Source organism: Manis javanica, chromosome 4, assembly GCF_040802235.1.
Source record: "Manis javanica isolate MJ-LG chromosome 4, MJ_LKY, whole genome shotgun sequence".
Lineage (NCBI taxonomy): Eukaryota > Metazoa > Chordata > Mammalia > Pholidota > Manidae > Manis > Manis javanica.
This window is the reverse complement of record NC_133159.1, coordinates 171,073,308-171,099,320: the sequence shown is the minus strand read 5'-3', so window position 1 is coordinate 171,099,320 and position 26,013 is coordinate 171,073,308. Positions and strand designations below refer to the sequence as shown.

The 26,013-nt window shown below is 40.8% G+C and overlaps 1 protein-coding gene and 1 non-coding gene across 4 annotated transcripts in view; both read left to right on the top strand.

The window, feature by feature from the left end:
* The window catches only part of PRKCA (protein kinase C alpha), a 402,290-nt gene that overhangs the window by 200,363 nt on the left and 175,914 nt on the right, over positions 1-26,013 (top strand). The window lies entirely within an intron of this gene.
* On the top strand, positions 6,685-6,875 carry LOC118968187 (U2 spliceosomal RNA). The gene has a single exon (XR_005055717.2). It is a non-coding gene; the product is annotated as a U2 spliceosomal RNA (small nuclear RNA).

The window sequence follows — 26,013 nt, the reverse complement described above, 5'->3', positions numbered from 1 at the left end:
AAATGTCTCCACTGTATCTGATACATGAACCCAGGCATTCTTTCTGCAGTCTGCCCTAGCGTGTTAACGCTCTGTTTTAGGAGCTCCAACTCTTCCAGGTAAGCTCTACTCTTAGGAAGCCCTCCTCTCTGCTCCCACCACGCTCCTGAAGCTCATTTTCCTCATAATAATTTAGCAGGTATCCAGATGTTGAGAACTCTTGCCTGCCTGAGATCAGAACTACAATATTCTCAAATTCTTTTTTTTTCTTTTGAGAACAGTAATTCACCAAAGCTTCCTCAACCATTATTCCTGTAATTTATGGTAAAAATCATTTGGGGCCACAAGTAACATATTCTTGCAGGTAAGCATCATTGAGAAAGTACAACAAGTCTGAACTGGACTCTAAGCTTGAGTGGTTCTGTTGCTCCAAGGATGAGTTTAAGGGGGTGGTGGTAAGAAGCACAACTAAACCATGAAACACTAAGGGCTCCTTCCAATCTGAGGTCTGTAGTAGTAACATGTTTTCTCTGTGGCCAAATGCCATATGGCCTTCATGTCACACTGGAAAATTCACAAGACACAAATCTGATCGAACTTTCCTTAGTGTGTCTAAGACTGACCTCATCTGTGCTGTAAAAAAGTGCCAAGATTTCCCTCAACAAAACTGGAGTGTTCTCTACTTCCCTACTTCCAAAGTTCTTAAGTATTTATATTTCCTTTGAGTAAAGATTTCCTTCCCATCGAGGGGCCTCTTCACGATGCCTCCTCTTTATCTTGGTGTTACCCAAGACTTTATCGTGGAAGCCTTGACGACCCAGAGCTGATGGGCCTGAAGGTGCGTGCCCAGGGTAAAGAGCATAGCTGTGGGATGTCCGCTCGGCCACGGCGACGCTGGGGGGATTTCAGTCACCCAGCCTCCCTGAGCTTTCATTTCCTATGCTGAGAAATAAATACATACCGTGGCGTGCTCTTGTGAGGATTAAATGAGTAGATCTAAAGCATCTGGCAGACTGTCTAACAGTAAGTGGTAGCAATTGCCTTTATTTTGCCTCCATTGTTGGCAATACTGTCCTGGTCTCAGTCTGGACATCAGTGGCATCTGGGTCTTGGGCATGACCTGTCATAGGTGGAGATGGACACCACATGCAAAACAGAATTCTGCACTTAGCCAAGAAGCAGTGAAGTTAGTACAGTACTTGACCGTGTGATGTTCCCAAAGGACCCAAGGAGGGCCACCCTAGAGAGGACAGGGCAGCCATTTTTACCCATGATGTGTAGGCCCTTTACCTGAGGCCTCCACCCAGCCTCAGGCATGTCAGCTGTTAGACCTTTAGACTGTATTCATCCAAGTTGCCCTGAAAAGAACAGTGCACTCTCTCCTGATGTCTTCAGCGCCCCCACCCCCACCCAGCCCCCGAGCTCATCTGTGCACAGGCACATGGACTAAAATGCTCATTGGAGACTGTTTCGGCCTCATCGTATGTCTGTGCAGCATCCTCGGATTGTCACTGTTGGTTTTTTGTGTTTCTTTTCCTTGTCTCTGCCTTCTTTTAAAAAACGTGTTTGCATTTATAAAAGCGTCAAGCTGGGTGTGGTGTGTGTGTATAAATAAATGCCTTAGGTGGAGAGTATCTTTGTTACGTTATTAGCAGTCAAAAGGTGCATCAAGAAGGAACAGATTCCCTACTTGTGAATTACGTTTCTCCTTCTCAAGTCTTTTGACTTCGTTATTGAATTTAAGCTTTCAGTCTTAGAATGGTTAACTTTTACATGACAGTTTTACATCAGAAAACCACATTGTGCCCATAGATGGTTCTTTTCAGATTTGAAGACAGGAGTTTCCTTATCCCGGATCGACGACTCACTCAGATGTATGTTTAGTTTCAGGTGGTAGCAATTAAGAGTGAAAAGCATACAACAGTTTTAGAAAAGGTCACTACACTTAAGAATCCACCATTACTCATGCAGCCCAAGGGACTTGAGAATAATTTTAAAAATCAGCATAAACATGTAGGCCACCCATCTGTCCTGGGGAAATTCCATTTGTCTCTCCTTTAGCCTGGGTATTGTGAAGCTGTTCCATTTGTTGCCAGGAAGGCAAAGTTTTCCCCATTGGGAACCCCAGGCCAGCGAACTTCTGGAAGTGTCTGTGGCAGCTTGAATGCTGCTATTTAAGAGCTGATGAAGAGGCAGCTTGGAGAAAACCTCAAAAATAAATACTCTGATTCATCATTGTTGTTCAGGCTTTCCAGCCGTCAGAGCAGCCCAGGGCTTCTGAGACAAAGGGTAACATTGAGCATAGAGCAGGCTCAGCCCAAGTCAGGAGCCTTGACTGTCGGTGAGGGGGTGGAGAGGGAAGCAGCTGACTGCAAAACCCGGACCGGGCCTTGGCGCTGAGAGGACAGCGTGTGCTAGTTTGCCTCATAGGGGGGATGAATAACCCAAAGACGGATGTCTTGAGAGGGCAGGCCTGGCTCATAAATAGCCCAGAGCAGTCGGTTGGAAAGCTGCCTCTGTGCGGGGGCTGCAGTTAGGAGCAACACCTGGAGGGGGCGTTTCTCTGAGGTCCTGCAGCTCGGTGCTCCAGCCCTTGGCTGGTATGGTGGAGAGCCACTGGCTTAGAACACCTGGGCTTCTGCCCACAGTTTGTGTCAGAGAGGGTACTTGTGCTGCTGCATCTGAGAGACCTGTATCCAATCCCCAGTCCTGCCTCCTTCACTTCTCTGCATCTCTGTCCCTGTCTATGAAAAAGATGACAGATCTCCCTTGCTACGACAAGGTCATAGCAAACAGTAGTTATTAGTATATTGTTTGATGTCCAGATCTGACAGTCACTGGATGGTTTCCTTGCACATGTCCCTCTAAACCTTCTGAGCCTGTTGTCTCAGCTGAAAAAATGGCAGCCCCTGTGACATCCCACACTGAGATGAGTAACCAAATGAGAGAAACTGTGCGAGGGTTTGGTGAAACTCCACAGAGGTAGGAAGTGGCTGGTGGCAGTTTTCCCCACGTGCATCCGCTGGTCATCACGAGGCTTGTCAGTGACTGTTCTAACACTTGGGGAAGGTCGGGGGTTAGAAAGACCCCCCTCCCACCAAACCAGTCAGGTTGGCTATTGGTAACAGCGCTACTAAGAAGGTTTGATGGACAAAGATGTGAAAGTGAGGGTTGTTTTTGTTTTTAACTAGATTTTGATCTGTTTGTGATGTTTTTGCATTGCAGAGACAGAGTGAGCTGGAGGCCTCGTGGGCCATGCTTGTCCTGGTCCCTGACTTGTGTTCCTGCCTCTTGTGTTCTTAAAAGGGCCTGATGAGCCTTAGCAGAGCTCAGGGAAAGCAAAAGGCTTTGGAGGCTTAGCTCCTTCATTATTTTTTTCTCCCCTCTCTATGGCTTAAATGACTTTCCGTAACAGATAAAGAGGAGTTGACTGGCATTCAAAGCTAGTTTACCCTTCTGGACTTGGGTGTGGAAGAAAAAAAAAATCCTGACTCTCTGAGCAGAGGAAAACCCAGAGGCAGCGGATGGCAGCTGTAGTTCTGAATAGGAATTACATGTGCCAAGTGGAGCTCACTTCCCATCCACTTTGGTGCATGTGACTCTGCCTGCTGTATACAAAAGCCGCAAAGGGAGTGACTAGTTAATCTGAAAATTAAGTAAAAATTTTGCCAGTTTATGCCACATTTACATATCTATTCTGGGAGTTGCAGAAAAAGACATGTGCCCTGTAAAAATGTATAATTATGTTTAAAACTCTTTTGAGTTTGTTAAGATTTTCCATTAATGTATGCTTCTCGGTTATCAATTAAATGTCGAAACACTAAATCTGAGCTGCTAACACACTTGCGGGTCCCACAGCAGATTTTATAGATTGACCACATTTGTTCTATATGAGGCTGATAGCCACCACGTGGAATCCCATGGTGGGCATTTATTATGAGACATTTACAGAGGTAAATTTAACTGGTATTGAAATTGTTATGGTTTTATATAAAGCCACAGGGGGAAAAAATCATTTCATGCTTTTAAAACTTACTAGTTAATGTTTAAGGAGTTTGTACAGACTGGACTAAGCCACCACACATTTTTGCCTAACCTTAAAATTATTACAGAGAGGTTATAAGAAACTGTTCTATATCAGGGTTAAAAATAAGATTTTTTTTTTCTTTTGGCCATGCCCAGGATGTCCATGATCGGGTTTGCAGTTAATTTACTTGGGTCACATCTCTTGGCATCATGTTGTACAGAAGCCTCATGCTAGTTTCTGTGGCCCATGCAGTGGTGGTACTTGGCATAAAGAGCTTCCTGGGGGTGGGTGGGAAAGGACAACTAGTAAACCGTGTGCGTGCAGTAGTAGAGTCAGAACATAGGAGGCCCACAGGAGAAGTACTGACTGTCATGGAGAAGAGAGCAGGGAGGTGGTATTTGTGCCCAAAGAAGGCCTCTTGGAAGAGAGAGCAGGTATGAAGGATCTGGGAAGATGGCTCAATTAAGACTTGGATGAGGGGATACTGTAGCTCCAAGGGAGCAGGGTGGAACATTCTTGGCAAAGGCACAGTATTAGAAACAGTTGGGCAGGATTCCATGGAAGGGGCCTGTGGTGGGAGATGAAGGCTGGAAAGATAAGTGAGAGTGGATTGGAGAGACTTGACCATCACGTGCCATTGCGTACTAAGCATTTATTCCCCTTGAAAAATATTATGCTTTTAAATGATAAAGTACAGATTAATGCATATTGTTTTAGTGAATTAAAACTACATTGTGTTTGCCACATCATTTTATTCTAGCGTGTGCATGTAGTTTTCTCAGAATGGGGGTAGCATTTCAAAGGTAGAAGTTGATGAGTCAACAAAGTTTTTTCAAATAAATTACTGTACTTGGGAAGCATAATAGTTATAAAATACCTTGGGGTTATAGCTTAAGTCAATTATAGTTTCATCTATAGGCATCCAGTTAAAGTTGAATTATGCTGTTTTCACACAATTTCCAAAGACACACACTTTCATAATTTCTATTCTTGTTAAGTCAATCAAGTATTTAATACAGTATGCTTGATGGCACCAGACTTAATAACTTTGCCTCACAAATGGTCATCTACTTATTTCTTTTCTATGAAGGCAGATTTTTGTGTAGTGAATGGAGATGGCGATATTTACATAAGAGGTAATTTAGAAGGAGTATCCATGTAACTGTTGAGGTGTGTTAATGTTCAAAAGAATGCCAGTGTTGCTTGGTTTCCTGGCATTTTTAAACACCATGTGGTTCTTTTGTGCTCTTCTCATCAAAACCCCACTCATTTTCTAGTTTATATAATGGGAAAGTGTAAGGTAGTAAACCATATCAGCTATTGTAAGATAAGGCTTTTGATATCAGCTGCTCTTGTTATTTGAGAGTCACTAAAGCCGATCAGTGAACTGCATACTTGCTGCTGGTATGGACAGGAGGCACCGCAGTGCGGTGTGGAAGTCAGGCCGGGGCAGTACAGGCACTTAGCACGATCATAAATTCTGTCATGAAGCCCACACACCCTCCACTGTAGAAAAGGCTGGCACCCGAGTTCCATTACCCCAAACGAGCCATTCTCAGGCTCCCTGCGTTAAATATTAGAAGCAGGAAATGGGAGGGCAGAGAAATGGTAGACTCACCGAGAAAAAACACTAAATCTCAGCAGGCCCAGTCATTATACAGACCTAACACTACTCAAAGCCACTTTGTGTAGGACTGAAAGCCCTGCTGTAGCTCGTGAGCCCCACTGCTGTGGACTAGAATAGTATGACCACTAAGTCAGGGTCACTGTGATAATAGAGAAAATGTTCAATTACGTTGATTTATTTTAAGACAGCAGGGTACTTAAAATACATTTTAGAAATATTTGTACACACACTGGCTTAAAAAAAAAAAAGACTTAGTACGTAGAAAAATCAATTATCCAGAAAATGTGGATATTCTCTCACAATTAAAGTTACAGAAGCCTTGTGATAGTACTTTAGGTCTTTTTTATTCAAAGAAATAATTTCCAGTATTTTTTAAAAGTTAATTCTCATGATTGTGATAGGTGGGTTACCATTATTTTCACCATTTTACAGATGAAGAAATGCTAAATCCCTCACTCAGGGTTACATGATTTGAGTCAGTCAATAAATGTTTGATTGCCAGACATTTTTGTAGGTTTAAGCAAAAAGATTTTCTTGTGCAAGCTTTGAAAAATGTTATTTCTATTTGTCAGTGTTCCAAGAGTTAAGCATAGAGAATTTGTCTACATACTGTATGTCTTTAGATTTAAGAAAAATAATTGTATCTTTGTACTAAAATTTTGTAAAAATTTTTTTTTTAATCTTACACCATGCATTTCTTAGTGTAAGCCAGTGATGCTTTGTGTCTATTGCTAGAGATTGCCAGAGTTAAAATACAGGAAGAATTAGAAAGAATGGTTTAACCATCTCAGAAAAAACTGTCAGTTTACTTTTAGTTGCTGGCTATGCTTACTCCAGGGGAAAAAAGTCAATCCAAACTTGTAATGGCAGGTACAAAACAGAACATTTTAAAACCTGATTAGTCTAAGGATCACCAGTAGCATGGAATATGTCCTGAAGAATCCTAATATTCAACAAATACAGGTAGAAATATGCAGTGACTAATGTGTAAAGTCAGCAGAAAATAACTTGCCACATTCACTTTTGCCTTTTTTTAAAAATTACATTTTGTATCTCTTCTCGGCCTTTTGGCTAAGATCAAGTGTAGTATCTGTTCTTATCAGTTTAATATCTGATACATCCTCTATCTGAGGACAATATATTAAATGGATTTTTGGAGCAGGGAGATGGAATAGGAGCTTGCTCCGTCCACTCCACGCATCGACTTGGTATTGCAGTACTTCCACAAACGGTGCACCTTCTTCCATGAAAAAAAAAAAAATTACATTTTTATAATGTCTAGTTAATTTTTCTGAACACTAATATTAATGTAGCTGCTCTAGCTTTCTTCTGATTAATGTTAAAGTGGTACATCATTTTCTATTCTTGTAACCTACCTGTGTCTTTACATTTAAAGTGGGCTTCATATAGACAGCAAGTAGTTTGGCATTACCTTTTTATTCAATGTGACAGTCTTTGCCTTTTATTTAGAATCTTTATACCATTTACATGTAGTTTATATGAGATTGCAATATACTTTTAATGAGCACTCTCATCTTTCTATAATAGTGCATTCAGCCCATTTTCCTATTTTTGTGGGGGATAATTTTTAATTTCTGTTTATCTTCATTATTGGCTTATTAGCTGTATTAGTTTACTGGGGCTGCTATAACAAATTACCACATAGAAGGTATCTTGAAACAACAGAAACTTATTCTCTCACAGTTCTGAGACTTAAATGTCCAAAATTAAGGTATGGGTAAGGTCATGCTCCCTCTGAAGACTTCAGGAAAGACTCCTTCCTTGCCTGTTCCTACTTTCTGTTAGTCTTTGGCTGTCCTTAGTATCCTTGGGCTTATAACTGCATTGCTCTAGTTTCTACCTGTCTCTGCGTAACCATCTTTCCTCTGCCTGTCTTCAGATCTCCCTCCCTTTGTAAAGACACCTACTCATTGGATTTAGGCCCTCTGCTAATCCAGTGTGTCATCTTAACTTGATTATATCTTCAAGACCTTTCCAAATAACGTCATCTTCACATGTACTTGGGGTTAGTTAGGATTTGGAGATATCTTTTGGGGAGACACAGTTCAACCCATAGCCTTAGCCATACCTCTTTGGTTTTGTTTATTAGTGGTTTCTCTAGAGTGTGTAGTATACATCTTTAACCAATCACAGTCTACCTTCCAGTAATAGTGTACCATGTCATATATAGTGTAAGCCCCTTATAACCATTTACTTCCATTTTCCCTCATTTCTGGGCAAGCATCAAGTGCTATGCCTTAAGGTCCAGAGCATCTCATATCTGCCCCTCCTATATTCCTATTGATCAAGGCAAGCCCATTATTATTTCTTGTCTCCTGTCTTTAGTGGTCTTGTTTTATCCATTTACCCTGGCATTCAAGACCCTCTGTGATCTTGCCTCTCAACCTTCATTTCTCAAGCCCTGTTTTTATTCTCCAAATATGCCAAGATGTATCACTTCTCTGTACTTTTGGTCACAATGAGCCTTAAACTCCATTTTTCTTACCTTACCCATTAAGCAGTTATTTCCCTTTCAAAATCTACATGAGTCCTTCCTCCTTTGAATCATCTGGTGAAGCCAGCCAGCTATGGCCCCCTGTGTCCTGCTGTGGATGACACACCCCGCAATCCTAGGACCCACTACTTCTCACCACATCAGTTGTTCCTGTCCCCCTCCCAAGAGGACACACCTTATAAGAGTCTCCATCTTCTATAATCTAGGATATCACCAGACTCTCAATCACCACTCAAAAAATATATACTGAATGGAATGATGAATGAATCATTGCGTGCTGACTTCACCATCCTTACCACTTACTGAAAATCATTTACAAACAACTAAAACCTCCCTTAGCAGGTGTTGTGATTCTGTCCACCCTAAGTAAGTTCTTTGTCCTTTCAGTGTTAACTTTTTAGTGTTACTTGACAGTCAAGAGTCATTTTGATAGTTTCAAATAGCAAGAAAAGGATGTGGATGTATTTTCCAGACACCTAAAAAATGTCATTTGCTCACTGATGTCAGAAATAGTGACCCCTTAATGCCACAAATTTGAATATTTACCTTAGATGATTTTTCATAAGCAATGAAGCCATCTTAAGATATTTTATTTCAGTGCATCAAAGCACTTAAAATTATGCAGACAGCTTTTAGAGAGTTACGGGAGATATTAATGATATATTGTTGCTGCTTAGAATTTTGTGCAACATGTTGCTTCATTCTTTTTTCCTTAGGCTCATCCACAAATCCCAAGTCATTCTTTAAATATGGGAATGTTCAAAGGGTTTTATTTTTTTCTGACTAGAGAAACCAAACCCATTCTAACTGTAATAGTGGGTCTAGAGCCTTAGCAGTTTTTGGTGACTCTTGTACATGGAGATGCCCCTGAAGTAGGTAGGGGAAGAGTATTGTAAAGGAAACAGTATAGCTACTTACATTTCTCATTAACCATGAAAATGAATACCCCAAGAAAAAGTAAAATCCGGTAAAATCCAGTGCATATGAGGGTGTTTCTCTTCAGTACTCTCTTCTCCTGGGCAGGAGTGGTCAGATCATCTCCTGTCTTGTCCTTCCCTCCAGAAAATGAATTAAACTGAGAGGTCTACCATTAGCAAACTAACGGTCCATACACAAACTGATGGACAAGTACTCTAATCAACAAATATTTGAGTTACATACTATGTACCAGGTGCCAAGTTAAACACATTACACAGATTTTTTAAAATTGAAGAATAGTTGATATGCAATATCAGTTTCAAGTATACAGCATGGTGATTTAGCAGTTCTCTTATTAAATGCACACCTGATAAAGGTAGACTATATCTCAATGTAGGAAGATATTGTAGTATTGACTATATTTTCTATGCTGTACTTTCAGGTATTTTCCTATTTAATCTTCATAACAGTCCTTTAAGATAGGTGCCATCGTGTGCTGAAGAATGGCCCCCCAAAACATGCGCACATTCTAATTCTTGGAACCTGTACCTGTTGGCCTTATTTAGGAAAAGGGCTTTGCAGGTGTTTCTAAATTAGAGATCTGGAGATGGGGGCATTGTCGTGGATTATACAAATAGGCCCCAGATGCCATCAGTGTCCTCAGGCAGAAATTGGAGTGACATGGTCAGAAGCCAAGGGACGGCGGAAGGGGTTTTCTCCTAGAGCCTCCCGAGGGGGCGCGGCCCTGCTGACACCCTGATCTTGGCCCAGGGATGCAGGACTTGCAATCTCTGGCCTCCAGAACTGTAAGAGAATACACTTCTGTTGACCACAGTCACCAGGTTTGGCATGATTTGTTACAACAGCCACAGGAAATTCATAGAGGTACAGATATCACTTTAAGCAAACATGTTTTATGAAAATCCTGATTTATATATGAGATAAAAGAGAAGAGAATTTTTTCCTCTTTATTGTAAAGTGTAACTTACATATTATAAAATGTGTAGCTCTGAAGTGTATAGTATGATGAGTTCTGAAAAGTACGTAGGATTTTTTTTTCTTAATAAAAGCTGGATCATGAGATTTTTAAATGCCAAATACTGTAGAATTATATTAAACAATGTATGTATTAGTTACCTATGGCCACATAAATTACTCCAAAACTTAGTGGCTTAGAGCTACAGCATTTATGACATCACAGTTGCTGTGGGTCAGGAATGATCTAAGCACAGCCTAACTGGGTGCCTGTGACTCGGTCTGCCATAGACACCAGTTCATGAGCTGGCCTGGGGCCTCTTCATCCCAGGACTCACCTGGGGAACGATCTGCTTCCAAGCCAGCTCACGTGGTGGTCAGCAGGGTTGTTCCTTGTGGCTGTTGGACAAAGATTGTTAGCAGCTCACTGTCTGTTGGCTAGAAACCCCCCTCATTTCTCGACTCATGGGTTCTTGCTCACTTCCTAAAAGCATGCGATATCAAGAGAGAAATGCCAGCAAGGTTGCAGTCACAGTCTTCTAGAACCTAATCACATAAATGACAGCCCAACACTTTTGCCATATTCTGTTAGTTAGAAGCAAGTCACCAGGTCCAGCCCACACTCAAGCAGAGGAGACTGCAGAGGGTGTGGAAACCAGGAAGGGGGGCTCGTTGGGAGCTACGCATCTTTGAACACACAAGCAGAGTTGCTCCTTCCCCGCCCAATGTGGTAGACACTCTTTATAAATTGCCCCTCTTTGTAAATATAGCTTGTTTATTAAAAATTTCTAGTTTCTAACTTCATCTGAGAAATTTCTAGGTAACATGGTGGCTCAGCCTCGTTTACCCTTAAGACCACTTACGCTACTGGAGAACCGTTCCACCCAGACTCTTATCTAAGTTACAGGGACAAGTCTTTATAGGCATTTTTTAATCATCATCATATCACTAGCACTTCTGTTATGAACTACCACTGTTGACAAATTGAGTTTCCGTAGGAATTCTACGTTGTCCTTAGGTGAAGGGGTTTTCCCTCCAGATGCTATTTAAAATTGAAAATGTGAGGCATCCGAGAAGAATTCCTAAAGTGTCTCATGTGTCATACGTTAGCAGTGGATGCTACTGATTATTTTTTGTTCCTATCATTACATACAGAGCCTTCTCACTTATTTTGCCAAATGAGTTTTCAAGTTTCTGCCAGTTTTTCTTAAGAAAAATGTTCTGTGACAAGGAAGGCATTGGTCCAGCTCAGCTCAGCATGGACAAGACGTCCAGGGGGCCTCCCTGGGCCTGGGCTGCTTTTCCACCGCTGCCTTTGAGCATCAGAACGCCTTTGAGCATCGTGTTTCTGTTGACTGCCTGGAAGCTTTCCATTTTGAGAATGTGCAGGTCTTCCACTGAAAGGCACTTTAAAAATTCAAGATTTCGTTTTTACCACCAGAAAACATCTATTAAATATGCATCTGCACCTGGAGCCAGATGCCCGAGTTAACTCCTCGCTCTGGGAATCTCTCTCTCTCTCTCTCTTTTTTTTTAAGTCAAGACAGTAGTTTTCATGGCATTAGGTGACAAAAGCCATCCAATTCCATTTTAGTCCCTGTTACATTATTTAAAGAGATTATTGCAGCCTTGACTCCTGGACCTAAAGAAACGAAAATGTTCAACCAAAGGAAGAGGAAGTGTGAGGACCTCAAAGCTGTCTGCAGACATTTGCAAGACGGGAGGTGGGCGGGGAGGGGACAGGGTGTGCTCCTCACTACCTCCTGGGGAGAAACTGTGGGGCCAGGGTGGGTTTGAGGAAGCCGGTGGGGGGGCCAGTGTGGGAGCACACCTGCCAGCTGTTTGGTGACTGAGCAGGTGGTTTCACAGAACTGTAAACCTCTGGGCTCCAAAGACATTTAGAGACGCAGTCATTCCTTCCCCCTGTGTGGCAGGGGGATTTCTTCAACTGGGATGAAATAGGGTGGGTAGGAATCATTTAAGGGATAGAATATTATCTAGCGTGTCTGGTTTTTTTGTGTGTCTTTTTTTTTTTTTTTTAAGCGACATGGGGAAGGACGCAATGAATTATTCAGGGACACCTCTCTGTGAAGCAAGTTGCACAAAGACAGACAACTTGATACAAATTATGATTCTAAAATTGTTAGTAATATATTTTATTCATGCACTCTACTCACAATAGATTTCCTGCTTGACATTTCTCAGACATATCACTCATGATTCCACAGTTCCTCTTTGAATGGTTGTGGAATCTGATGCAAAAAAATGATGTTCACAGTCTAATGGGTTATTTGAGTCTTAAAATTTGGGGGGAAAAGGATTACTCATTAGGATTTTCAAATGCATATATTCAGGATCATTGTTGATGTAACACCTCTCTCATAAAATAGGTACCAAAACATGTTTTATATGGTGGGAAGGGACTTCTCTGAACAATTTTAGCAAAGGGCCAATCCCTCTTTTATGGTACATTGTGGTAGTGCCTCCAGAGATTTCTTCAGACACAATAGTTTTTCTCATAGTTTTAAAATTTGGAAATTTTTTCCCAGTATTTTCCCTAGTAAATGGTAAGACCCACCTTGGTAGATTTTCTGCAGGCCGCTGAAGGGGAGTTAACCAGAGAACAGTATTTGGAGTTCATATGTGGAATAGATGCCATAAGATACCAGTTTGGACCTCAGTACCCTGTCTAGCAGGCCCATGTCCTAAACAGGCAGAAGGCAGGTGTAGTCCAGGTGGTTGCCCACCAGCAAGCACGCCCATGTGCTGGCATCTGGGGAGGCTGGGGAGGCTACTGCCAAACTCTGACATATTTAAGAACTTTATAGCCCTAGCCAACATGGAGGCAGCTGTACGTTCAGGAACCCTCATGAAGCACAGCAGGGCCGCTCACCGCTAAGTTTGAAGCCCAGGCTAATGATTGTTGGTTTAGTTGGTAGTTGGTTCCTGCACCAGATACTTAACAGCAACTACCTGCCAGGTGTTGTGTAGACAGTGAAGCATAAACGGACATTTCCCCTCCTGAGGCTTACGGTCTAGGGGAGGAGATAGTGAGCATACATGCAAACATACATTATTTCAAGTCATGCTAGGTGCTGCCTAGATCCCAAAATCTAGGTGCATTGATATGAAATAAGTGCCGCCGCCTTCTGGATGGTGGGGGTGGCTTTGCCAGAATTGGACCTTTACACTGAGATGCCTAGAATGCGTAGGATGGTCTCGGGAGGAGAGAGCAGAGGAGAGAGCATTCCAGGTAGAAGGGAGCTTGGCAGTGGCCCTGGAGCATTGGATCAAGGACCAAGGTGAAGCAGTGAGGTGAGCAGACAGGGCTGGGCCTCGGAGGCCTTGGTGAGAGACTCGATCCTAACTGCTGCCCGCGGAAGTCGCTGCAGAGTATTAGGCTGAGAATGGGAAGATCAAGAAGAGGACCCTGGCTACTTCCTGAAAGAAGAAGAGAGAGAGCTTGAGCAAGAAAGAATGGGGAGGAGAACAGTGGGGTAACCTCAGTTGCTCAGGTAGAAGATGGTAAACCTCGGGCTGGGCATGCTTTTCGATTCATGTCTGAAGCTGCCTCCCTAGAGGCAAATGGATGGGTACAGTGCAAAGGGGAGGCCGTGCTGACAGTGCCAGGAAGAACGTGTGCTGGAGGCCCTCTCCTTTGCTGGACAAAGGCACCCTTGAATCAGACTGTTCCCTCAGAGTTTAGGAAACTGAGGCTCAGAGAGGTTATCGGTCATTTATCTCAAAGACATGCAGCTGGTGAGGGGCAGAGCCAGCAAGAAACCCTCAGCCTAAGCAATCTTCCTTTTGCTGCGCATTTTGAGTGAAGATGCTGGAAACCTTCATTAAATCCTTCTGGGGTCTACCTTTAAAAATACCTTTCAGAATTAATTTATTTGAGGATTAAGCCAATCAAAACCCCAGGACTGTTTCAAGTAAACAGCTTAGAAGTGGAATCTTAATGTTATCAAGATCATTTCCCTTGTATGTGAGCTGCAGTAAATTGGGCTCCAGTCTCCCATGTTGAGAAACCAAACCGTTTCAGATATAATGAGTCCTGGCCACTGGGGCAGAGAAATTTTAGAATTCAATCTTTATTGTTCTCAAGTGGCACTTACCCCCTTTTTTTTTTCCTAAGAAATGCTGAGCTCAGAGACAGCCCCACAGAGGCTTAGAGCTTATTCAGGGGGGCTCTGAAGGGTTGTGGTGGGGACATAACAGCTGAGTGGTTCCTAGTTCAGATTTGGAGTTGAAGGTATAATTTAGGATGTTGGCTATTCCTTACTAAGTGAGGCTGTCCTCTCCCAAATAACAATGGATAGATCACTTGCAGATGGGAATGTGGAGAAGGTAGGTGCCCTTGGCCGAGTCAGATTCTCCCGCCAAAGACTGGCAACTGCATTTATGGTGCCAAGGAGAGTTGTATAATGGTTAAATAAGGAATATAAAGAAATTGCCGAGGGCGGAGCCAGGATGGCAGCGTGAGTAGAGCAGCAGAAATCTCCTCCCAGAACCACATATATCTATGAAAATATAACAAAGACAGCTCTTCCTAAAATAGAGACCAGAGGACACAGGACAACACCCAGACCACATCCACACCTGAGAGAACCCAGCGCCTCACAAAGGGGGAGAGGAAGGCCACAAACCAACAAGAAGGAAAGCTCTTCCAGCCGTCACTTGTACCAGCTCTGCAAACTATCTCTATAACCATGAAAAGGCAAAACTACAGGCAGACAAAGATCACAGAGTCAACACCTGAGAAGGAGAAAGACCTAAACAGTCTTCCTGAAAAAGAATTCAAAATAAAAATCATAAACATGCTGACAGAGATGCAGAGAAATATGCAAGAGCTAAGGGATGAAGTCCGGAGGGAGATCACAGATGCCAAGAAGGAGATTATAGAAGTGAAACAAACCCTGGAAGGATTTATAAGCAGAATGGATAAGATGCAAGAGGCCATTGAAGGAATAGAAACCAGAGAACAGGAATGTATAGAAGCTGACATAGAGATAAAAGGATCTCCAGGAATGAAACAACACTAAGAGAACTATGTGACCAATCCAAAAGGAACAATATCCGTATTATAGGGGTACCAGGAGAAGAAGAGAGAGGAAAAGGGATAGAAAGTGTCTTTGAAGAAATAATTGCTGAAAACTTCCCCTAACTGGGGGAGGAAATAATCGAACAGACCACGGAAATACACAGAACTCCCAACAGAAAGAATCCAAGGAAGACAACACCAAGACACATAATAATTAAAATGGCAAGGATCAAGGACAAGGAAAGAGTTTTAAAGGCAGCTAGAGAGAAAAAGGTCACCTATAAAGGAAAACCCATCAGGCTAACATCAGACTTCTCAACAGAAACCCTACAGACCAGAAGAGAATGGCATGATGTATTTAATACAATGAAACAGAAGGGCCTTGAACCAAGGATACTGTATCCAGCACGATTATCATTTAAATATAAAGGAGGGATGAAACAATTCCCAGACAAGCAAAAGTTGAGGGAATTTGCTTCCCACAAACCACCTCTACAGGGAATCTTACAGGGACTGCTCTAGATGGGAGCACTCCTAAAAAGAGCACAGAACAAAACACACAACATACGAAGAATGGAGGAGGAGGAATAAGAAGGGAGAGAAGAAAAGAATCTCCAGACAGTGTATATAACAGCTCAATAAATGAGCTAAGTTAGGCAGTAAGATACTAAAGAGGCTAACCCTGAACCTTTGGTAACCACGAATTTAAAGCCTGCAATGACAATAAGTACGTATCTCTCAATAGTCACCCTAAATGTAAGTGGACTTAATGCACCAATCAAAAGACACAGAGTAATAGAATGGATAAAAAAGCAAGACCCATCTATATGCTGCTTAGAAGAAACTCACCTCAAACCCAAAGACATGCACAGACTAAAAGTCAAGGGATGGAAAAACATATTGCAGGCAAACAACAGTGAGAAGAAAGCATGGGTTGCAGTACTAATATCAGACAAAATAGACTTCAAAACAAAGAAAGTAACAAGAGATAAAGAAGGACACTACATAATGATAAAGGGCTCAGTCCAACAAGAGGATATAACCATTCTAAATATATATGCACCCAACACAGGAGCACCAGCATATGTGAAGCAAATACCAACAGAACTAAAGAGGGAAATAGACTGCAATGCATTCATTTTAGGAGACTTCAACACACCACTCACCCCAAAGGATAGATCCACTGGGCAGAAAATAAGTAAGGACACGGAGGCACTAAACAACACACTAGAACAGATGGACCTAATAGACATCTATAGAACTCTACATCCAAAAGCAACAGGATACACATTCTTCTCAAGTACACATGGAACATTCTCCAGAATAGACCACATACTAGCTCACAAAAAGAGCCTCAGTAAATTCCAAAATATTGAAATTCTCTACCAACCAACTTTTCAGACCACAAAGGTATAAAACTAGAAATAAATTCTACAAAGAAAAAAAAAAGGCTCACAAACACATGGAGGCTAAACAACATGCTTCTAAATAATCAGTGGATCAATGAACAAATCAAAATAGAGATCAAGGAATATATAGAAACAAATGACAACAACAACACAAAGCCCCAACTTCTGTGGGACGCAGTGAAAGCAGTCTTAAGAGGAAAGTATATAGCGATCCAGGCACACTTGAAGAAGGAAGAACAATCCCAAATGAATAGTCTAACGTCGCAATTATCGAAACTGGAAAAAGAAGAACAAATGAGGCCTAAAGTCAGCAGAAGGAGGGACATAATAAAGATCAGAGAAGAAATAAACAAAATTGAGAAGAATAAAACAATAGCAAAAATCAACGAAACCAAGAGCTGGTTCTTTGAGAAAATAAACAAAATAGATAAGCCTCTAGCCAAACTTATTAAGAGAAAAAGAGAATCAACACAAATCAACAGAATCAGAAATGAGAATGGAAAAATCACAATAGACTCCACAGAAATACAAAGAATTATTAAAGACTACTATGAAAACCTATATGCCAACAAGCTGGAAAACCTAGAAGAAATGGACAACTTCCTAGAAAAATACAACCTCCCAAGACTGACCAAGGAAGAAACACAAAAGTTAAACAAACCAATTACGAGCAAAGAAATTGAAACAGTAATCAAAAAACTACCCAAGAACAAAACCCCGGGGCCGGACGGATTTACCTCGGAATTTTATCAGACACACAGAGAAGACATAATACCCATTCTCCTTAAAGTGTTCAAAAAAATAGAAGAGGAGGGAACACTCCCAAACTCATTCTATGAAGCCAACATCACCCTAATACCAAAACCAGGAAAAGACCCCACCAAAAAAGAAAATTACAGACCAATATCCCTGATGAATGTAGATGAAAAAATACTCAATAAAATATTAGCAAACACATTCAACAGCATATCAAAAGGATCATACACCATGACCAAGTGGGATTCATCCCAGGGATGCAAGGATGGTACAACATTCGAAAATCCATCAACATCATCCACCACATCAACAAAAAGAAAGACAAAAACCACATGATCATCTCCATAGATGCTGAAAAAGCATTTGACAAAATTCAACATCCATTCATGATAAAAACTCTCAGCAAAATGGGAATAGAGGGCAACTACCTCAACATAGTAAAGGCCATATATGATAAACCCACAGCCAGCATTATACTGAATAGCGAGAAGCTGAAAGCATTTCCTCTGAGATCGGGAACTAGACAGGGATACCCACTCTCCCCACTGTTATTTAACATAGTACTAGATGTCCTAGCCATGGCAATCAGACAAAACAAAGAAATACAAGGAATCCAGATTGGTAAAGAAGAAGTTAAACTGTCACTATTTGCACATGATATGATATTGTACATAAAAAACTCTAAAGACTCCACTCCAAAACTACTAGAACTGATAACGGAATACAGCAAAGTTGCAGGATACAAAATTAACACACAGAAATCTGTAGCTTTCCTATACATTAACAATGAACCAATAGAAAGAGAAATCAGGAAAACAATTCCATTCACAATTGCATCAAAAAGAATAAAATACCTAGGAATAAACCTAACTAAAGAAGTGAAAGACCTATACCCTGAAAACTACAAGTCACTCTTAAGAGAAATTAAAGGGGACACTAACAAATGGAAACTCATCCCATGCTCATGGCTAGGAAGAATTAATATCATCAAAATGGCCATCCTGCCCAAAGCAATATACAGATTTGATGCAATCCCTCTCAAATTACCAGCAACATTCTTCAATGAACTGGAACAAATAATTCAAAAATTCATATGGAAACACCAAAGACCCCGAATAGCCAAAGCAATCCTGAGAAAGAAGAATAAAGTGGGGGGGGGGGCGGGAATCTCACTCCCAAACTTCAAGCTCTACTGCAAAGCCATAGTAATCAAGACAATTTGGTACTGGCACAAGAACAGAGCCACAGACCAGTGGAACAGATTAGAGACTCCAGACATGAACCCAAACATATATGGTCAATTAATATTTGATAAAGGAGCCATGGACATACAATGGCGAAATGACAGTCTCTTCAACAGATGGTGCTGGCAAAACTGGACAGCTACATGTAGGAGAATGAAACTGGATCATTGTCTAACCCCATACACAAAAGTAAATTCAAAATGGATCAAAGACCTGAATGTAAGTTATGAAACCATAAAACTCTTAGAAAAAAACATAGGCAAAAACCTTTTACACATAGACATGAGTGACCTCTTCTTGAACATATCTCCCCGGGCAAGGAAAACAACAGCAAAAATGAACAAGTGGGACTATATTAAGCTGAAAAGCTTCTGTACAGCAAAAGACACCATCACTAGAACAAAAAGGAACCCTACAGTATGGGAGAATATATTTGAAAATGACAGATCCGATAAAGGCTTGACGTCCAGAATATATAAAGAGCTCACACGCCTCAACAAACAAAAAACAAATAACCCAATTAAAAAATGGGCAGAGGAACTGAAGAGACAGTTCTCTAAAAAAGAAATACAGATGGCCAACAGACACATGAAAAGATGCTCCACATCACTAATATCAGAGAAATGCAAATTAAAACTACAATGAGGTATCACCTCACACCAGTAAGGATAGCTGCCATCCAAAAGACAAACAACAACAAATGTTGGCGAGGCTGTGGAGAAAGGGGAACCCTCCTACACTGCTGGTGGGAATGTAAATTAGTTCAACCACTGTGGAAAGCAGTATGGAGGTACATCAAAATGCTCAAAACAGACTTACCATTTGACCCAGTAATTCCACTCCTAGGAATTTACCGTAAGAACGCAGCAATCAAGTTTGAGAAAGACAGATGCACCCCTATGTTTATCGCAGCACTATTTACAATAGCCAAGAATTGGAAGCAACCTAAATGTCCATCGATAGATGAATGGATAAAGAAGATGTGGTACATATACACAATGGAATACTACTCAGCCATAAGAAAAGGGCAAATCCTACCATTTGCAGCAACATGGATGGAGCTGGAGGGTATTATGCTCAGCAAAATAAGCCAAGGGGAGAAAGAGAAATACCAAATGATTTCACCCATCTGTGGAGTATAAGAACAAAGGAAAAACTGAAGGAACAAAACAGCGGAATTACAGAACCCAAAAATGGACTAACAGCAGTTCCTGTGTGGTGACCTCCAATGAGTTCTACACAGTGGTATAAAGGGCATATCAAAGTGTGGGTAAAGGGTCTGTTTGTGTTTATACAGAAGATCAAAGCCTAATTTGGCTACCCAGAAAATGAACTAAGATATGATATGAAGAAGAACTTCCAACATCAGCACTCTCTGGAAGACTCATACCAGAAGATGATCATCAAAAAACCTCCACAAAGGTCCAGGTGATGCTGCAGTTGTAGCTGCATCCATCCCACCATTTCCTGGACTTGCCATTGGAATGAAGAAGGGGAGATATCTAAGCTGGCCTGTGCATACAGTAAAACAACAAATTTGACTGGATCTATACTGTTGGAACTCAACCAAGAATTAGGAGAAGTGCAAGTTGTAGCGCTCCAAAATCTTACGACTACAGACTATCTACTGTTAAAAGAACATATGGGATGTGAACAGTTCCCAGGAATGGGTTGTTTTAATTTGTCTGATTTCTCTCAGACTGTTCAAGTACAGTTGGACAATATCCATCGTATCATAGACAAATTTTCACAAACGCCTAGGATGCCTAACTGGTTTTCTTGGCTTCACTGGAGATGGCTGGTAATTATAGATCTGCTTTGGTTATGTAACTGTATTCCTATTACGTTAAAAAAAAAAAAAAAGAAATTGTCAGGGATGGCCTTTGCTGGGCCCAAAGGAAATCAAGAAAATGAGCAAACAAGAATGCAATTTAAAATGCAAAATACAAACTGGAATCAAAGCCATTTCTATGAAAACTAGGAACATTCAGTAAATATTGCTAGTCAGACTCAGGAAAATATAAAAGATTGTCTGCATTTCGAACCCATCATCAGTGTATTCTTTGGGGAGGGATTTCTGATTTTTTACTGAAGTTTTCCCACGTTGAAAGAGCACGGTGAGGCAGAGAGCCCTGGGCTTGGACCTCAGGGCTGTGGGACTCTAGCCAGTCGCCTGACCTCTCAGGCTCCATTTCCCCATCTGTGAAATAGGAATAGCAGGATGAGCTCATCTCACCAAGATGAATCGAGGGCATCAAAAAGCGATTTGTAAGCTATGTAACACCATTCAAAGTCTGTTTATTCCCAGCTCTTTTTTTTTTTTTTAATTCAAGCTGTACGTTAAAATACTACCAACCCCACCTCTGGTGTTTTTCCTCCACTTGGTCCAGGTTGGCATCAGGACTTGGAGGTTTTCGAAACAGTTGACATAACTGGGCAGGCCTGGCTGAGAGAAGCAGGCCTGATGGGGGCTCTCTGAGTTTGGGGGCCTGTCCTGGCCTCTGCCTTCAAAGTCAGTCATATGTCCAGGGATTTGTCGACTGTCTTCTCAAGGCCATGCTCCCCTCCCCTCTGGTCACTTCCCATCTCTCATCTCTTCCCCTGGAAGTTTTCTCACCCAAATATTGATTCAGCCAAGGCCCTGCTGAGCTTTGAAGTACTAACAAGACAACTGCTTGAGATCATGGGCCTGAGCAGAGCAACAGACACTATTTTCCTCAAAGCATATCATTTTAAATGATTCTGGAGCCTGTTAAACCAGTGAGATCAATCTGATGAAGTGGCAGACAGAACTGCAGAAACCATCATTTTCACATGCTTTTTCAGTCAAGATTAACGAAAGATCTGTGTTTTATCAAAGGAGCTAGAGTTTAAAATTTTGCGTACAGAATTCATTAGCCCGTTTTAATGAAGAAATCCAACTTCTTTGTCAGTTCATGAAACTGAACTGGAGTATAGCTCAAGACTACTTTGAGTTATAAAGATCATAAGGGGACAGAGGGAAGCCGTGTTTTATCCTTATAGCGGAATTAGCTTTAATTGTGCTGCTTAGACTGTTTTCTAATCTTAGAGTGAATCCTCTAGACTTTATATTGTCATTCAGTGTGTGTGATGAATTTCCATACCCAGGGATAATGTGTCTTCTAAAAATAGTGTATAATTCAGCAATTCCATTTCTGGGTATACACCCCAAAGAAATGAAAGCAGGGTCTCAAAGAGATATTTATATACCCATGTTCATAGCAACAGTAGCCAAAAAAAGATGGAAGCAACCCAAGTATTCATCAGTGGATGAATGGATAAGCCAATATGGTATATCCATACAATGGAATATCATTCAGCCTTAGAAAGGGAAGAAATAATGATACATATGATAACAGGGATGGTTCTTGAAAACATTATGCTAAATGAGAGAGCCAATCACAAAAGGATAACTGTTGTATAACTCCATGTATATGAGGTACTTAGAATAGTCAAATTCATAGAGACAGAAAATAGAACAGTAGTAGTTGTGTGAGGGGAGAGGGGAATGAAGAATTAATGTTTAATGGGTATAGAGTTTCAGTTTGGGAAGATGAAAAAGTTCTGGAGGAAGATGGTTGATGGTTGCACAGTAATGTGAATGTATTTCATGCCACTGTACTTAAAAATGGTTAAAGTGGTAAATTTTATGTTATATATCTCACCATAAAAAATAACAGGTAGAGCAAAATAACAAAAGAATATAGGTCTTCTCCATCCTAATTCAAAAGGATTCTACCTGGAAAAGTCTTAAATATTTTTGCCAGCATTGCAACCACAATGCTTCTGTATTGCTGACAGTGGTGGAATGGAAATGGCAGTTGTCAAGATATGTTTGGAGCAGCCTGGGAAAGAGACCCTAAAGGGACCAGTGATGATGAGGGCAAATAAAAGGAAAACCACTCAAGTGGTCCATTTCATTGACCAGTGGGTCACCTGGCATTCTTCTAGGTCCCATGAGTCCTGAGTCTACCAGCTTAGTGTTCTCAGATATTCCAGTGTCTGTGAAAATAATAGTATTAATAGCCAACATCAAACGTGCAATATGCCAAGTCCTGTGAAAAATGCTTTAAATAGAACAACTGTACAAGGTTCTACTGTTACCCCCATTTTAGAAATGACCAAAATGACAGAAGAGTTGTTCTAGGCACACAGCAAGCAGTAGCATCAGAACTGGGATTTGACCAGAGAAGATCTGGGTTTGGGGGAAGATGCTTAATGAAAGGATGTTTTCTAATTTAGAAAGAAAAAAGATATTTACTGCTTAGATAATTGAAGCCTAAATGGAAATATTAGAAAATATAATTATCACATTATATAATGTTTAAACATTTTCCACGGCAAGTGAGCATATTCTGTACTTGCTGTGGTAAATGTGGGAAAGGCAAACCTTTCTGCTATGTTAAGTAAGTATTAAAGGGACAGGAGGCTGTGTAGGTGATTCAGTGAATTTCCTGTAACCATTTATTTAGCTCAGTATGAAATGAATATAAGCAACTAATTTCTCTAAGTATTAAAATGCAGTATTGAGCAGATAGGAAATGGGGTGCTGAGGTGATGAGATGATAAGACAAGATGGGCTGCACATTATGCAGCCTCACCAACTTCTGGAACATTCCAGAGTGTGAGTGTGTAGCTGGTGGGGCTGCCTGGCTCAGTATGGTGAGTAAGACTGACACCTGCTGGTAAGTTGTTACCAAATTGTGGATGTTAATGAGGCAGGGTGCCATCCCTAAGGAGGCCACAGGTCCTACTAGGCTATATGCAGGTCTGTACCTGAGGCCGTATCTTGCACTACCCAACCCTTGATACCATTGGCAGAGTTCCTAGTGGAAATGGAGAGGGACCTAATAGTTTATAGTTTTTTGGTTCAGCCATTCACCATTTTCTATCTTTTCCACCTGTTCCCTTTGCAGGATTTCACTGATTCCATTCCTGCCCTCTGTTATCCTCAAGGTTTCATGGAAATAAAAAGTGGATCCTCTGTAGCATGACATAGAGGTTGGAATTCCAAGTTACCTCAGTGTTAGATACTTGAGAAACTGATGCCAATGTACTGTGTTTGGGGAAACATTAATATATTCATCTAAGAAAAAAATTGAACTTATTCACATCTTAAAAATAAACAACTGATGGGAAGATGTCCAGATGTCTGAGTTCATGCCATGCCTGTGATATGACCAAAGCCGTAGTGAGCCGGTAAACAGGAAAAAGAAGTGATAATATCACACAAGACTATTATTTGTACATGTTTCCTGGAAATAAGTCTTGACAAAAAAATTTTTTTAAGATTAATATTGTACTATACTAAAATACAGAACACTAGCGTCGCCATTTCTGTAGAGGTTAGCCTTCTTCCCTCTAGGTTTTGCAGCTTGTTCTACGGGATGCTGTTGGGTGCTGCAGGTAAGGAGAGAGCTTGGTTTAAGGACTGGGCACTTGGATATTCACTCAGAAATGCACATTTCACATTAGGGTATCCGAGACCAGGAAGGCTTCGCTGCAGAAATTCCATTTTCTCTAACTCCTTCAGCTGACCGCTGTTCCCTAGGAGAGGTCTTTGGAATAGCTGATGTGGAGTTAATGAAGTCGGGATGTTTTTAAAATGAAATTTAAGAAACGGGCCTTGAGAAGTACATAAAGAGTTTCTTGTGATATAAAATGACATAATCCTTTCATTTTGAGACGATTTAAAAGTAATGTTGTGTTCTATTGTCTAAAGCTTACCAGTCAGGAAAAGGAATAACTTTTCTTTCATGACCTTATGAGGTGGTGAAATTGAAAACAAAGCCTTTCATCTTTGGACTTAAGCTTCCATATTCCTATGGAATTATGCAAGTTAACTTAGATAAATGAAGACTGAAAACTTGTGGTCTTTGAGAGTTTTTTCTTTGTACATTTAAGGTCATTTTATCATGCTGATGCTGAACAGGGGGGAAAAGACAGTTTTTTCAATAAGGGAGTAGGGGATTCACATAAGAAAATTCAAGCCACACCCTACACACCAACTCCAGAGGGATAGTAGATCTAATTGTAACCCAAAACCAGTAGAGGTTCTAGAAAATGAAATGGCAGAGGAGAATGTTTAAGCAGAACTTAAAAAGCACTAACCACAAAGGAATGATTAATAAATATATTGGGCTACAATACAACAAAGGACTGCTGTTCATTAAATCATTGGAAGAATGTAAGAAAACTGAAATGGGGAGGATATTTGCTATACCTATCACCACTAAAGGGCTTTTATCCAGAATAAAAGAACTCTGAAATCCTATAGCTCAATAAGAAAAAGACGACCCCTTAGAAAAACAAGCAGTAGATTTGCACACTTCATAAAAGGGAGCATACAGATGGAGAATAAACATGTGAAAAGGTACTCAGCCTCATTTGTCATCAAGGGAACGCAGACTGAAACTGCAGTGAGGTGCCACTACCTCTCACAAGAGAGAAGAAAATTAAAATTTACAATACTTAGTGTCAAGAAAGACATCTTTTAGAGTTTATATTGGTATAACAATACTTAGTGTCAAGAAAGACATCTTTTAGAGTTTACATTGGTATAACCACTTTGGAAAACTGTCAGTATCAACTAAGGCCTAATATACACTTCTATGATACAGAATTCCACCTCTAGGTATATACCCAAAAGAAATATATACAGAAGCATACCAAAAGCCATATACAAGAGGTTCATAACAGTATTATTCATAATTGCCTTAACCTGGAAACAGCCCAAATGTTCCTCACAGGTAGAATGGATTTTTCTATATAATCCTGCAGTGAAATATTACATGACACTGAATGAAAAACCTATTACATGCCACAAATGTGGTTCTTTCAGACATAATGCTGAGCTAAAGAATCCAAGCACAAAGTTATGTTTTTTAGGATTCCATGTATATAAAACTAAAAAAGAGGCAAAACTTGTTTGTAGTGCTAAGCATCAAGGTAACCACTACCCTGCTGGGGAGGAAAATAACCAGACGAGGTGCAAGGGGATGCCGGGCACTGGTTCTCTTGTTACTATTGTTTGGGTGGTGGATACACAGAGGGGTTCATTTAATAACACATCAGGCTGTGCATTATGATATGTGCATGTGAAAAATTTGTTATGCCTGTTTTTAAGAAAAAATTTAGAAATGCCTTCAAACACCCAGGCTAATATGCTGCTTATTGACAGTAGCTGCATTGAGCTGCTGAATCACTAGTGACAGGAGGAAAAACGCCCGTGAGTAGAAAGTGAGACCATGCAATTGTTAAATCACTTACTTGTGGTGAGAAAGACTCTGCTTTAGCTCTTTTTTCCGGCTTCCCTGCCATTCTTTACTATTTTTGGCAGTTTTCCTATTAAAATTATATGTAACGTCTGGATATAACTGTGCTTGTCTGGAGCTGAGTATTTAAATAGCTATAAACTTTTCAACCCAAATTGTGGGAATTAAGTTTTCATTAGCAGATTGACAGCATAATCCAGTTGAATGTGTTCTCCAGGTTAGAA